Here is a 12,659-nt window from a genome sequence, read left to right as displayed (position 1 = left end):
AAGTGAATGAAGCCAGTAGCTGAAAAGTGACAAAAATCTACCTGGAGCTAAGAAAAACTCTGGGCCTTCAAAATTTCACTGATATACTAGTAGCAGTCTCAGTCAAGGTGGAGCAGTCTGTGAGTGTCAATATTCCAGTGACACAATTCTAAATGTATCTAAGAGGGACATGTAAGTACCTCACTGCAGCACCTTACATTTCCTACCTGCCTGAATGCAGAATCAGGGCCAAATTCCACAGAGGATGTTTAGCGACTCGGATAGCAAACCACTGGAGTTAGATGCAGCTGTGGTGATGTTGAAAATGCTTAAGGTTCTTCTATGAAAGGAGATGTGTAGGAAGAGAGATAAGTAGCACAAGAGGAATGCACTGTGGTCCCTATTGAGCCAGAGACAAAACATCTGCAGGAGCAGCCTGGGTGTCGCATCAGCTGCAGGCCTCAGGTAAAGAAAGGAGCTATCCTGAAGAGGGTAAGTGCAGGCAAGGAAGCACACCTCATTCAGTGGACTATTTTCCCTTAAAGTTTGCTTATTTATTATTTTCTTGCCCAGAAGCACATCTCTGTGTGTGATTTTAATGGGTGGGGTCTTCTCTCAAACAAGCCTGATGTTACTTTCTCTGTTTACTAAAGGACTTCAGTAGGTAATTGGACCAGTTATCCCAACAGAAGGTGAAAGCAAATGGACAGATAGGGTTTGTCTCATCAGACTTCAATACCAAAGACCATCAAATGGTGCAAGTACCTTTACTATATTTTTAGCCCGCATAAGCTCTCATTGCACAGTTGCTCCCTCCCATCTTTTATCCCTCCATCTTCCTGATTCTAGTCTTGCTATCAGTGGTGGTCATTAATCAGTGCAAACCAACAACTTGCACATTCAGGTGCTCCAGCATGCTGTGTAAGCAAAGTGGAAGGCACAATCAAACAATCTGAAGCAATTATCAGCATCTTGTTGCAGAGTAAGCGCAAAATGCCTCTCCTCAAGCTCCCATTGCTGTATTAGGAAACAACCTGTATTCTGCGACATAATTCCAGAGCTGCCATCTCTGATCAAGATCTTCACTTGAAATTATGCTATCTTTCCTATTTTCACCAATATCCAGATAAAATCTGTTCTGATAGGTTCTCCAGGTCTTGAGTCACATGGACCTAAGAAGCTATTGAAAAGTGATCTTTAGGTTGTGTGATAAAAGTAGCTGGTGGGTTTCCTGTTTTATTTCAAAGTGAAGTCTTTTGTTTATATCACCTTGTGCATGTTCTTTAAAAGTTAATTATTTTGTTTTTAACAATGGCAACAAAAAATGCTGTAGGTCACACCAAAGTCTTCATAACTCATTGCATGTTGATGCTTTCCCTTGCCACTGCAAAGTCTTCAAAGAAATGACCAGTGATACCTTGGTAAAAGTTCCAGCCAGAAAGGACATATTGCCAATGGCTGTTTCCAGTGGTTTTACTCACCAGTTCTGGCAATAGAGCAGGAAGGGAGGCAGTTTTCTCTGATAGGACTTCCCAGTCCTGCACCCTCCTAAACCTACAATGGGGCCCTTTCCCCACAACCCTCTTGAACAGTTTTAGAGGGGATGTTGGGAGCTGCAGGGAAGAACATCACTGAGGTTTGCTTCCCTCCACATTCTGCTGATGGAAGTCTTGCCACCAGCTGAGCAACACTGTTGGATACCTTCCCCTAGAGTTCAGTCACCTGCCCAAAGACAAGAACATTTATGCACTCATCACTTGATGCAATGCATATCACAGTGTGGCACAGCAGAAAGCAGGTGCAGTGCAGAAAGACATCTGCAGATCAAATGCCTTCAGGTGAGTCAGCAAATTAAGCGAGCCACATGGTGGCAGAAAGGGATGTGTATGCAAGGCAACCACACCATCTCTGCACTGCATGCTGAACCATAGCGCATGTGACATTAACCCACACTTTCAAGGTTGCATGAGCAAAGGCTTTGGTGGAAACAGGCACAGAGTTGGCCTTGAAGCATTGCTCCATGGGGGGGGGGGGTTGCATTGTGCTGGGATAATGAGATGTAGCCAAATAAATCTGCTATCACAAGGATTTCCACTTGCACAATTGAACTACCCCTCTCTCCCCTTGTGTGTCCCCTGGGCCATTCCCAGTTCTGCTCAGGAGGATTGAGGGACCCCTCAGAACAGATTTAGGGGGTCATGATGAGGAGGGAATAGCAGGAGAAGATCCTCTGTGCAACCAAAAGGCCTTGAGCTAGCAGATATATTCAGCTGGATACCACCCATTGTTTGTGATGAGGGTATGATCTGAAGATACATGAAACATGAATGTGGATGGAAAGAAGCTGCTCTGAGTGTGGTCAGTGCCTGGATCAGATACCACCTGGAAATCTTAGGTATATAAACCATGATGAAAGAAAGGCAGCAACTGAGCTGAGAGACCACTCAGCCATTGGCACAGAGCCAACTTCTGTTAGTCCTGGAATATGCAAGCTTTGGGGTTAACATGGACCTCTTTTATCAGAGGAAAGATGCAATACACTTTCACTCTTCTATTCCCCCCCCCCCCAAATAAAATAGTCTACCCTCTCTGTTTGGTGTCGATAATGAAAGGCCACCAGGACATCTTTTGTAAAAAATACTTTATGCAAGACTTGCAGGTGATAAGGCAAGATTTCCTACAGGATTGATGGCTACAGTTCCCCTTTCTTGCTCTCACTTTTTTTGCGGAGGAGTATGTATGCACTGCTAATCAGCTCCTTTTCTTCTTGGTGCTTTCACTTGCTCCAAGTTGTGCCCTTGACATGCTGCCTTGTCAAGCCCTGCCTGGCTCTTTCCTTTGCTGCCTTTCCCCTTAGTTGACTTTACTCGCATTTGATCTCGGCCATCCTTGAATTATCTCTATAGGGGAGCTCTTCTCCCTCCTTCCAGGAAGAAGAAAGGGCTGCAGTTTGTGCTTTCCCATCCATCACAAACAATTCTCTTTTCATCTGCTTCTTTGCCTTCACCTTTCTAATCCAGCTGTCTCTTGCTTTACAAATTACTTACATAAACTGTGCAGGCTTTATTCCATTCACTGTCAGAGAGTGATAGCGGGTCTAAAGCTGCACACTCAAGCATGTGATGATTAAAAGCAAATAAAACCATGCCCAGGAGGTTTTCCCTGCTTTCTCCCCCTTTCTCTGTGCAGGAGCTGGCTCAGAAGGCAACCAGCTTTTTGCCTCTTCCTGAATGTGCAACAGAATCTTCTTATGGCTGCAACGTTATTCTCAGGAACTGTGACAGAGACTTGCAGTGACCCCTAGCCAGGCATGGGTGAATCTGTTAATTTTTATTTAACACAGTTTCTCATCCCACTCCCTTTCTGCAACATTAGTTTGTGATTTTTAAAAAATCCCCGTGGAAATTTTGCATTTTGGTGCAAAATTCTCTCAATATTCACATCTTCATATGCCATTTTGCCTAATATACACATTTTTGCAAATCTGTTTTCTTTCCATAATTTAATGCCTTTTTGTATGCTATTTTCACCAATACGTGCATTTTTATGCACATTATACCCTAGTGTATGTATTTTTGCACACATTACTTGTCTATAGAACTGCACTGCAGTATTAGAAGAACCGCAAATTTCAATGGACAGCTGTTTCAGAACTTACATTTTACTATTTTGCCTTTAAATGTGAACTGCATCTAATTTCTCCCCTCATCCCTCAACGTCCACTTCTGCAGAGGAGGACAAATTTGTCCAAGCCTAACTTGGAGGTGGCCAGATAACTTTAAGCAAATGGATACAGTGAGAACTTGTGGTGGGTATTTTGCACTAATGTCTCACCCACACTGAAATATACTCAGAGTCCTGTAGTGATTTTATGCTCTTTATTGCAGCTTGTAAAACAGTGATTGAATTGCCCCCCAATGTTGGGATTCGCAGGATGATCAGTAAGTCTGCAGGCTTCAACAGGCTGATGCAATACTCTGTGAAGTGCTGGGTCAGAGTGACTCAGCAGGAATGTGATTGGCTATCACCTGTTTTAAAAGGAAAGCCTGTTCAACAGTAATCGTGGTGGTTGTGCTGTGGTGTGGAGTATTCGTTTGCCTTAAGGAGCAGGTACTCTGTATGGACTGTTTTTGTAAATACTTGTATATAGCTCACATTAAAAAGACTGCACTGAAAAGAAACCTGGGACTCTGAGCGTTTCGCTAAAAGCGCCGCGAGGAATTCGCGACACCCAAACCTCAGGCTTTTTATATACATTATTTACACAATGAGTCCTGTCTGATTGGCTGATTCTGCTTCCCTCCTGGAGCCTGATTGGTCTTTTCCTGCAGGCCAGTCAGTTGTTGCATTCTAGGCTCCTGCTTGCCTATTGTTCTAGGATCCAAGGTTAGTACATAACATACACCATACATTTAAAGCGCTCTTATGCAGCAAAATTCATGACAGGTTATGCGCTCAGAATTTTTTTGCTGCACCGATGGGTTCGTGAGGCAGAGCAGAGTGCTGAGGAGGTCCAGCTATGCGATTCCAGAATGGTTTATTTTTGGTAATCCAGCAATGTTTATGTTTTTACTCTGCTAACTATATGTTGGAATCTGCTCTGGATCAATATGAGCAGAATTCATTACATATACCAGTCATGGTGTACCCCCAATGAATTAAGGGAACTGTTGTTTAAGGGTGGTGAGAGGTGTTAGAACACCCCACACGGTGCTACAATACCCAGGTTGCTTTAAGTGTATGGGTTGGGCGTGAAGTAAGACAGAAAACATGGGGAAGGGAGTTGTGAAGGGAAGAACTGTAACTCCATGGCAGATCACATTCATGGTTTGCAAAAGAGTGCTGGGTTCAAAGATCTGCCAAAGATCTTGCAGACACCCTTGTCCAAAATCCTGGATAGCTACTATCAGTCAGTGTAGTCAGTTGGTTTAAGCCAGCTTCCTATGCGTCCCTTGCCTTGATTATTTTATTTATTTGAACTATTTATATACTACTAAATGGCCAGGAATTTCTAAGCCGTGTACATAATTCTTTTTTTAAAAGCACACAATGGCTCAAGTCAATAAAACTTTATCCCCCCAACATACAATGGCTAAAACCAAATACAATTAATCACAAAAACAGGATAGCTCCTGTCAGGGAACTGCCATCGGAGAAACCGGAGGTGAAAGGGCTCACAGAGGCTGAGAGAGACTTATCCGCTGAGGAGGGGACCAGCAGGGGGAGAGGAAGAGCTCCAAGGGAAAGTGAGTCGGAGGGAGGGCTCAGAGACACTTCCAGCGAAAATAGCGGGGAGGTTTCAGGACCTCCCATAGGGACACCCACTCCTCGCCGGAAACTGTCACGCCGAGAGTCCAGAAGACGCGTTTCCGTTAAGGAACTTTTATGCTGGAAGAAGTTCCATAAACGCCCACTGTCCGATTCTCCGAGCGACTGATGGAGCCATGCTTAAGGAGCTCCGTCACAGACAGAGGTTTGTGGACTTAGCCAAACTCTGAGGGACTAGGACTTTATGCACAAGCAGCTCATCATCCCATCACAGCTCCCTTAAAACACCTGCTGAGGATGAAAAGTCTTTGTTAAGCTCCTAGAGTTCAACAGGAAGGAGAGCTGTCCAGTCTCAGTTAAGAGGGCATTCCATAGAAGTGGGTCCACAACACTGAAGGATATGGGGGGGGGGGGTAAACCCATCAAGAATTCTTCAATAGAACAGAAAAAAACCTGTGCTTGTAAATAGCCCACAACTATTTCAATTGATTTGACTGCAGACTTGATAGTTTTTCTGCAGAGTTGACGGCATCATTGCTCATGGTGTGTACATTCATCCCACTATTATCTTTTGCTCACAGGTTCCAGGTACTTTGTCAGTGCTTCAAAATCATCCTTGACCAGAGATTAGAGTGAAACAAAATAGATGTATTTGCCCTATGGGCACTGATGCATCTATCTTGCTACATCCCTCTTTTTAAAAATGTATTGTGTATCTTCACATTTCGAGCAGAACTATACATTGCACGGAGATGAGTACTGCAAAAACGTAAGAAAAATGAGGAAAGGCAGATTTTGAGTGGAGAAAGGGGCAAGGGGGTAGTGCCTAATTCTTCTTCCATATCAGAGATCTGCTCTAAATTGATTCCCCTATCTGCTTTTGACCTATGGAGCACCAAATATATTGTTGCATGCTACCCCAATCTCTGAGCGGTGTGAGATTCCAGGGGTTCCAGGCGCTTACCCAGGGTTTGTGTTTCCTTTGGAATGAGAAGCAGTGGGGACTGTGGAGTCTGTATAATATATGGTTTATTTGCACATATATACAACCCAAGCTTACGACAAAGAAGCATTAACACCCCTAGAGGGTCTTCCTTCTCCCATATCCACAGTCTTGTATTTCAGGCACGGTTCTGTCTCCCAACCACCCAGCCTGCAGCCTTGCTTCTACATTCTAGCTCACATAACTCAACTCTGGCCTCTGTCTTTCTACCTACCAGCAAGATGAGGGAGGGTAGCCCACCCATTTTCAGTCTGGCACAGAGCCACTTCCTTTGTTACCTTAATAGCCCTTACTTCCAGGAATTGAATCTGCGCTGGATCAAGGAATTTGAAGTGGGCTCAGGCATACAGCTTACCACCCCCAAACTCATAACACTAGGTTTGGAGAATGAAATGTGTGTTTGGAATTCTGGGGGGGGGGGTGATGTTGGGACATGATTTGTAATGGACTTTTAGATGTGGAAAGAGTTAAGCATCTCTTCAACCACTTCTTTGCTCCTAATCTTTCTCCAAAAACTCCACATAGGTCTGCATGTAATTTGCAGTTAGTTTCTTATCTCCAGCACCTTTCAGAGTTGATTCTCTTGACAACTTTTTGAGACCTGTTTTCCATTTTTGGCATAGCCATTTCCTGAACATACCACAAAGGTTCCATGTGCCAATTTAACACATCAGTACAAACTCATAATCATGGGTGATGAAGCACTTAATCAACACCTGGGCTCCCAGTGGAGCACTCAGACAATTGCTTTGCTATCTGCCCAGTCTGACAGAAAGTCACCACAGAAGGAATATAGGCTCAAAGGTGGTGGTGCATATTGGCCTTGAAAGTTATCAAACATGTAGCTAGAAGAACTGCGAACTGCTCAGCAGCACAGTCTTATTTCTTCCCTGTTTGTGGCATTTTATCTTCAGGGCTCAAGGCAGATTAAGTCCAGCAGTTTGCTTTCATTTCCATTTTCTTTAGGTACAGTGTGCCCTTTCTAATCTTGTAACTGGGTAAACTGGCCTTTAAATGCATAGAAAAACTGCCCTTCATCCACATTGTGAGCTCTCTGGGTTTGTAGTGTGGGATGAGCCACACACCCTAACCCATTATTGTATCCTAAGATTACTGCCGCCATCTTTCAACACTGGTGGACTGCTTCATATTCCTTTTTACCCACCTTCAGTCATGTACACAAAATGGAAGGTGGCAAGGATTTGCTCTATGGGGAGCTAGGCCTGTTGGTAGACCACCTCTGTGCTATGAAGTTTTCCAACCTGTGTTTTTCATTTCTTCTCCAGACCGAAGAGTCTATTCAGCCGGCTCTTGTGTGGCCATCACCAACAAACCACAACCGTTTCCTCCTTTTATCCAACCAAGTATCCACACAGCAAGCAGTTGTGTGTGCAGAACCGACGGGGTTCCTGTTACAAGCAGGATTGTTCCTGAAGAAAAACTGAATCCCTGGATGACCATTCTTATGGTGAGTACCACGCAACGGTGTGTGTTTTTTCATAGGGGTATATAACATTGTTCAACTTTTGTACTGGTACCATCATTATGATCTGGATAAATTGGATAATTACATATTTAAGTAACTCTGCAGTGCATTTTTATTAGCCTAAAAATATATATTAGAAGAGTGTACACAAAGGGGGGAAATGTTCTTTCTCCTTAATGCACCCTAGAAACAGGAATAACACAAGGAAAAATAGTTATGTGGAATTGAATTTTTGTGGTTTGATTTGAGAAGTTAGGATGGTCGCTATGATGATCTCTGATTCAATGAGCTATTATAATTACACAAATGAGGGCATTTGTCTGTTCTGTTTTCCATGGTTGACTTGTTTCCACTTAGAGCAATGTGAAGCAAGGTTTTCTATGAAGAAGTGGCAAAACCTTCTGTCTTTTGTTTCTGTTTAATATTGCATTCTGGTGATCCAGATGGTAATAACCCATTGCAGAGGAAACCTCTGACCATAATGAGGGAAGGCTTAGGCTGCGTACGCCATATGGAAGTACGTGGCAGGTGTATGGGTGGGTAGGTGGGTGTGGGTGAGTGAGTGAGTGAGTGAGTGAGCATGCACACACACACACACACACACACACATGCACACAGAGGTGGTGCGAGTGGCAGAACCCCACCATGCCATTTGCTGTTGGACATACAATGTGATTCCTGGGTGCTCAGGTACTGACCAGACCTAGCTCTGCTTAGCTATGGCAAGGAAGTGGCCTCATGTGCCTCCAGACCACACACATGTTGATGCTGTATAGAAGAGCCCATAAACACAGGGAGGTCAGTGGTGGTGCCTACTGCTGTATATTCATTCCTGCCTCCCAATGCATTCAATATCTTTTGTTTGGCCCACATGGGCAGGGCTAGTAAGTCTGGTGTTAGTGTGAGCTTCAGGTACCTTCTAGTGGAACTGGAAAAACTGCATTCACATGGCACAAAATAATGGTTGGGATCACTGGATTTGCAATACTGCTAATAGCTGGGTACTCCTAGGTCATGTCTACATTGAAATATAAACTTGGCAGATAGCCCTGAGGATGGAGGTTGCTTCCTGTTTTGTTGATCGCATCCTGGCTGTTTGAAGGGAGGTTAGACAATGTCAGAAGTTTATTGTGCACTCATCCTGGTCTATTTGCAGGGAGGTTAGCTGACATTGCATCTAGGAAGTGCTGTCCCGCACTTTTGGAGGGAAGGGAGTGGGAGATAGTAGCACATGTAAATCAACTTTGCTTGCCCAACCTGAAGTGTTTTGCTGTTTTGTTTTACTTCTTTACTTGATTTTATTCTGTATTTTATTCTGTAAACTGCCCTAAGATCTTATGACAAAGGGTGATATATAAATCTAAATAATAATAATAATAATAATAATAATAATAATAATAATAATAATTATTATTTGCTGGTAAGTAATTGAGTCCCACCTGAAAACAGTGACAGCCCAGAAGCGTTTCAAATCCGAAGTGGGAACCTTGCTTTGATTTGTTGACAGATGGCATGATGGAAGCCTCTATGCACCTGTAATGAGTGCAGGGCACTAAGTATTCTCAATGTTACAGAAAAGCTGCCCATTTTGAAAGTTCTTGTCTCATTACCCTCAGATCAATAGAGCAATTCTGTGTAGAGCAAAGTTTCAAGAAGCACACATGAAATCTCAATAACAAAATATAATGTCTCGAAGATTCTGAGAGCCATACAGAGGTCTCTTGTCGTTTTATGGATCAATAGACCCATAAGATAAGGAGCTGGAATGTTGGTGAGCATGGTTCAGCCACACTCCTTAAAGGCTGATGAAAGGAGAAGAAAAGGGTATTAAAGAAGCAAGCTTCTAGAAAGAGGGGAAATGGCTGTATCAGAATTCCTCCTTGACTGCCTGTTATAGTGATATGCTCAATTGCTTTTTGGTGAGACTCTTTTAAATTGATATCCCTTGCAGCACAGAGTCTTTGTGGAAAGCTGTAACATCCAGTAATATTTTTTCCCCATGCTATCACTTCGGGGTGCAGCAGCTTTTCTTTGTTTTTATCACTTTCATTGCCTGGAAATCTGATGCTGTAGATACAAAAAAAAAATTTTTTTAAGAAAACATGTGTTTTCAGGAAACATGTTACTAGTATTCAGAAGCAGGTTTCCTTCCTTGCTTTCTATGTAAAATTCCTCTCTAGCAGTGGCAGGTGGTGCTCACTGGATCAGTAGGGTGGGAGGTTGGGAGGCCAACAGCAGGTGGAGCCAGAGATACCGATAGGCCAAACCAACTAATTCCAGCTTCCTCCCTACTGAGTTATAGAATCATAGAATAGAATCATAGAATCATAGAGTTGGAAGAGACCACAAGGGCCATCAAGTCCAATAATAATAATAATAATAATAATTTATTATTTGTACCCCGCCCATCTGGCTGGGTTTCCCCAGCCACTCTGGGCGGCTTCCATAGAAACCAAAAATACCCTAAAATATCACAGATTAAAAACTTCCCTGAACAGGGCTGCCTTAAGATGCCTTCTGAATGTCAGGTAGTTATTTATCGCTTTGACATCTGATGGGAGGGCGTTCCACAGGGCAGGCGCCACTACCGAGAAGGCCCTCTGCCTGGTTCCCTGTAGCTTTGCTTCTCGCAATGAGGGAACCGCCAGAAGGCCCTCGGCGCTGGACCTCAGCATCCGGGCAGAACGATGGGGGTGGAGACGCTCCTTCAGGTATACTGGGCCGAGGCCGTTTAGGGCTTTAAAGGTCAACACCAGCACTTTGAATTGTGCTCGGAAACGTACTGGGAGCCAATGTAGGTCTTTCAAGACCGGTGTTATATGGTCTCGGCGGCCGCCCCCAGTCACCAGTCTAGCTGCCGCATTCTGGATTAGTTGTAGTTTCCGAGTCACCTTCAAAGGTAGCCCCACGTAGAGCGCATTGCAGTAGTCCAAGCGGGAGATAACCAGAGCATGCACCACTCTGGCGAGACAGTCCGCGGGCAGGTAGGGTCTCAGCCTGCGTACCAGGTGGAGTTGGTAGACAGCTGCCCTGGACACAGAATTGACCTGCGCCTCCATGGACAGCTGTGAGTCCAAAATGACTCCCAGGCTGCGCACCTGGTCCTTCAGGGGCACAGTTACCCCATTCAGGACCAGGGAGTCCTCCACACCAGCCCGCCCCCTGTCCCCCAAAAACAGTACTTCTGTCTTGTCAGGATTCAACCTCAATCCATTAGCCGCCATCCATCCAACCCCCTGCCAAGCAGGAAACACCATCAGAGCACTCCTGACATATGGTTGTCAAGCCTCTGCTTAAAGCCCTCCAAAGAAGGAGACTCCACCACACTCATTGGCAGCAAATTCCACTGTCGAACAGCTCTTACTGTCAGGAAGTTCTTCCTAATGTTTAGGTGGAATCTTCTTTCTTGTAGTTTGGATCCATTGCTCCGTGTCCGCTTCTCTGGAGCAGCAGAAAACAACCTTTCTCCCTCCTCTATGTGACATCCTTTTATATATTTGAACATGGCTATCATATCACCCCTTAACCTCCTCTTCTCCAGGCTAAACATGCCCAGCTCCCTTAGCCGTTCCTCATAAGGCATCGTTTCCAGGCCTTTGACCATTTTGGTTGCCCTCCTCTGGACACGTTCCAGTTTGTCAGTGTCCTTCTTGAACTGTGGTGCCCAGAACTGGACACAGTACTCCAGGTGAGGTCTGACCAGAGCAGAATACAGTGGCACTATTACTTCCCTTGATCTAGATGCTATACTCCTATTGATGCAGCCCAGAATTGCATTGGCTTTTTTAGCTGCCGCGTCACACTGTTGGCTCATGTCAAGTTTGTGGTCAACCAAGATTCCTAGATCCTTTTCACATGTACTGCTCTCAAGCCAGGTGTCACCCATCTTGTATTTATGCCTCTCATTTTTTTTGCCCAAGTGCAATACTTTACATTTCTCCCTGTTAAAATTCATCTTGTTTGTTTTGGCCCAGTTCTCTAATCTGTCAAGGTCATTTTGAAGTGTGATCCTGTCCTCTGGGGTGTTAGCCACCCATCCCAGTTTGGTGTCATCTGCAAATTTGATCAGGATGCCCTTGAGTCCATCATCCAAGTCGTTGATAAAGATGTTGAATAAGACCAGGCCCAAGACAGAACCCTGTGGCACCCCACTAGTCACTTTTCTCCAGGATGAAGAGGAACCATTGATGAGCACCCTTTGTGTTCGGTCAGTCAGCCAGTTACAAATCCACTGAGTGGTAGCATAGTCAAGACCGCATTTTACCAGCTTCTTTACAAGAATATCATGGAGCACCTTGTCAAATGCCTTGCTGAAATCAAGGTAGGCTACATCCACTGCGTTCCCTTCATCTACCAGGCTTGTAATTCTGTCAAAAAACGAGATCAGGTTAGTCTGACATGACTTATTTTTCAGAAATCCATGCTGACTATTGGTGATCACAGCATTCCTTTCTAGGTGCTCACAGACTGTTTGCTTAATGATCTACGAGTTTGAATCTGTCACTAATGAGGAGGAAGCTGAGAGCCAGTGCCCTCCCTCTAAATTGTTGATAAGGATGGGGGTAGATAAATGGGACCCAGCTTAGGGTGGACTGAGCTTGATGGAGCAGTGCCCCATTCTCCCTAATGGATCAGCCTCCACTAACTTCCAGAGTTATAAGTATGAGAGAGATTTACTTAACCAGAGTGATGATAGGAATAGGGGGCACAATCCATTGTATAAGCCCTCTTTTTTTCTGCAGCTCCTGTTTCATTTTTTTGTAGGGCTAAATGTAAGAATGTTTAAGTCCACCCTTGAGAGTCATCTCATAGGCTCTCCTTCATGTAAAATCCCTTTTCCATGCTTATATGTTGTTGTTTAGTCATTTGGTCACGTCCAACTCTTCGTGACCCCATGGACCAGAGCACTCCAGGCACTTCTGT

At 44.3% G+C, this 12,659-nt stretch overlaps 1 protein-coding gene across 4 annotated transcripts in view; it reads left to right on the top strand.

Moving 5' to 3' along the window:
• The window catches only part of DLGAP4 (DLG associated protein 4), a 332,681-nt gene that overhangs the window by 62,045 nt on the left and 257,977 nt on the right, over positions 1-12,659 (top strand). For 3 of the 4 annotated variants that reach the window (XM_053393984.1, XM_053393981.1, XM_053393982.1), the window contains exon 2: positions 7,537-7,718. The gene's annotated coding sequence lies outside the window, so the exon portion shown is untranslated. The remainder of the gene's footprint in view (positions 1-7,536; positions 7,719-12,659) is intronic. The other variant, XM_053393983.1, reaches the window with a different exon arrangement.

The sequence above is a fragment of the Podarcis raffonei genome, chromosome 6 (genome assembly GCF_027172205.1).
Source record: "Podarcis raffonei isolate rPodRaf1 chromosome 6, rPodRaf1.pri, whole genome shotgun sequence".
In the NCBI taxonomy this organism is placed as follows: Eukaryota; Metazoa; Chordata; class Lepidosauria; order Squamata; family Lacertidae; genus Podarcis; species Podarcis raffonei.
Note: the sequence above shows the minus strand (reverse complement) of the source record. Positions and strands in the feature narration are given on the sequence as shown.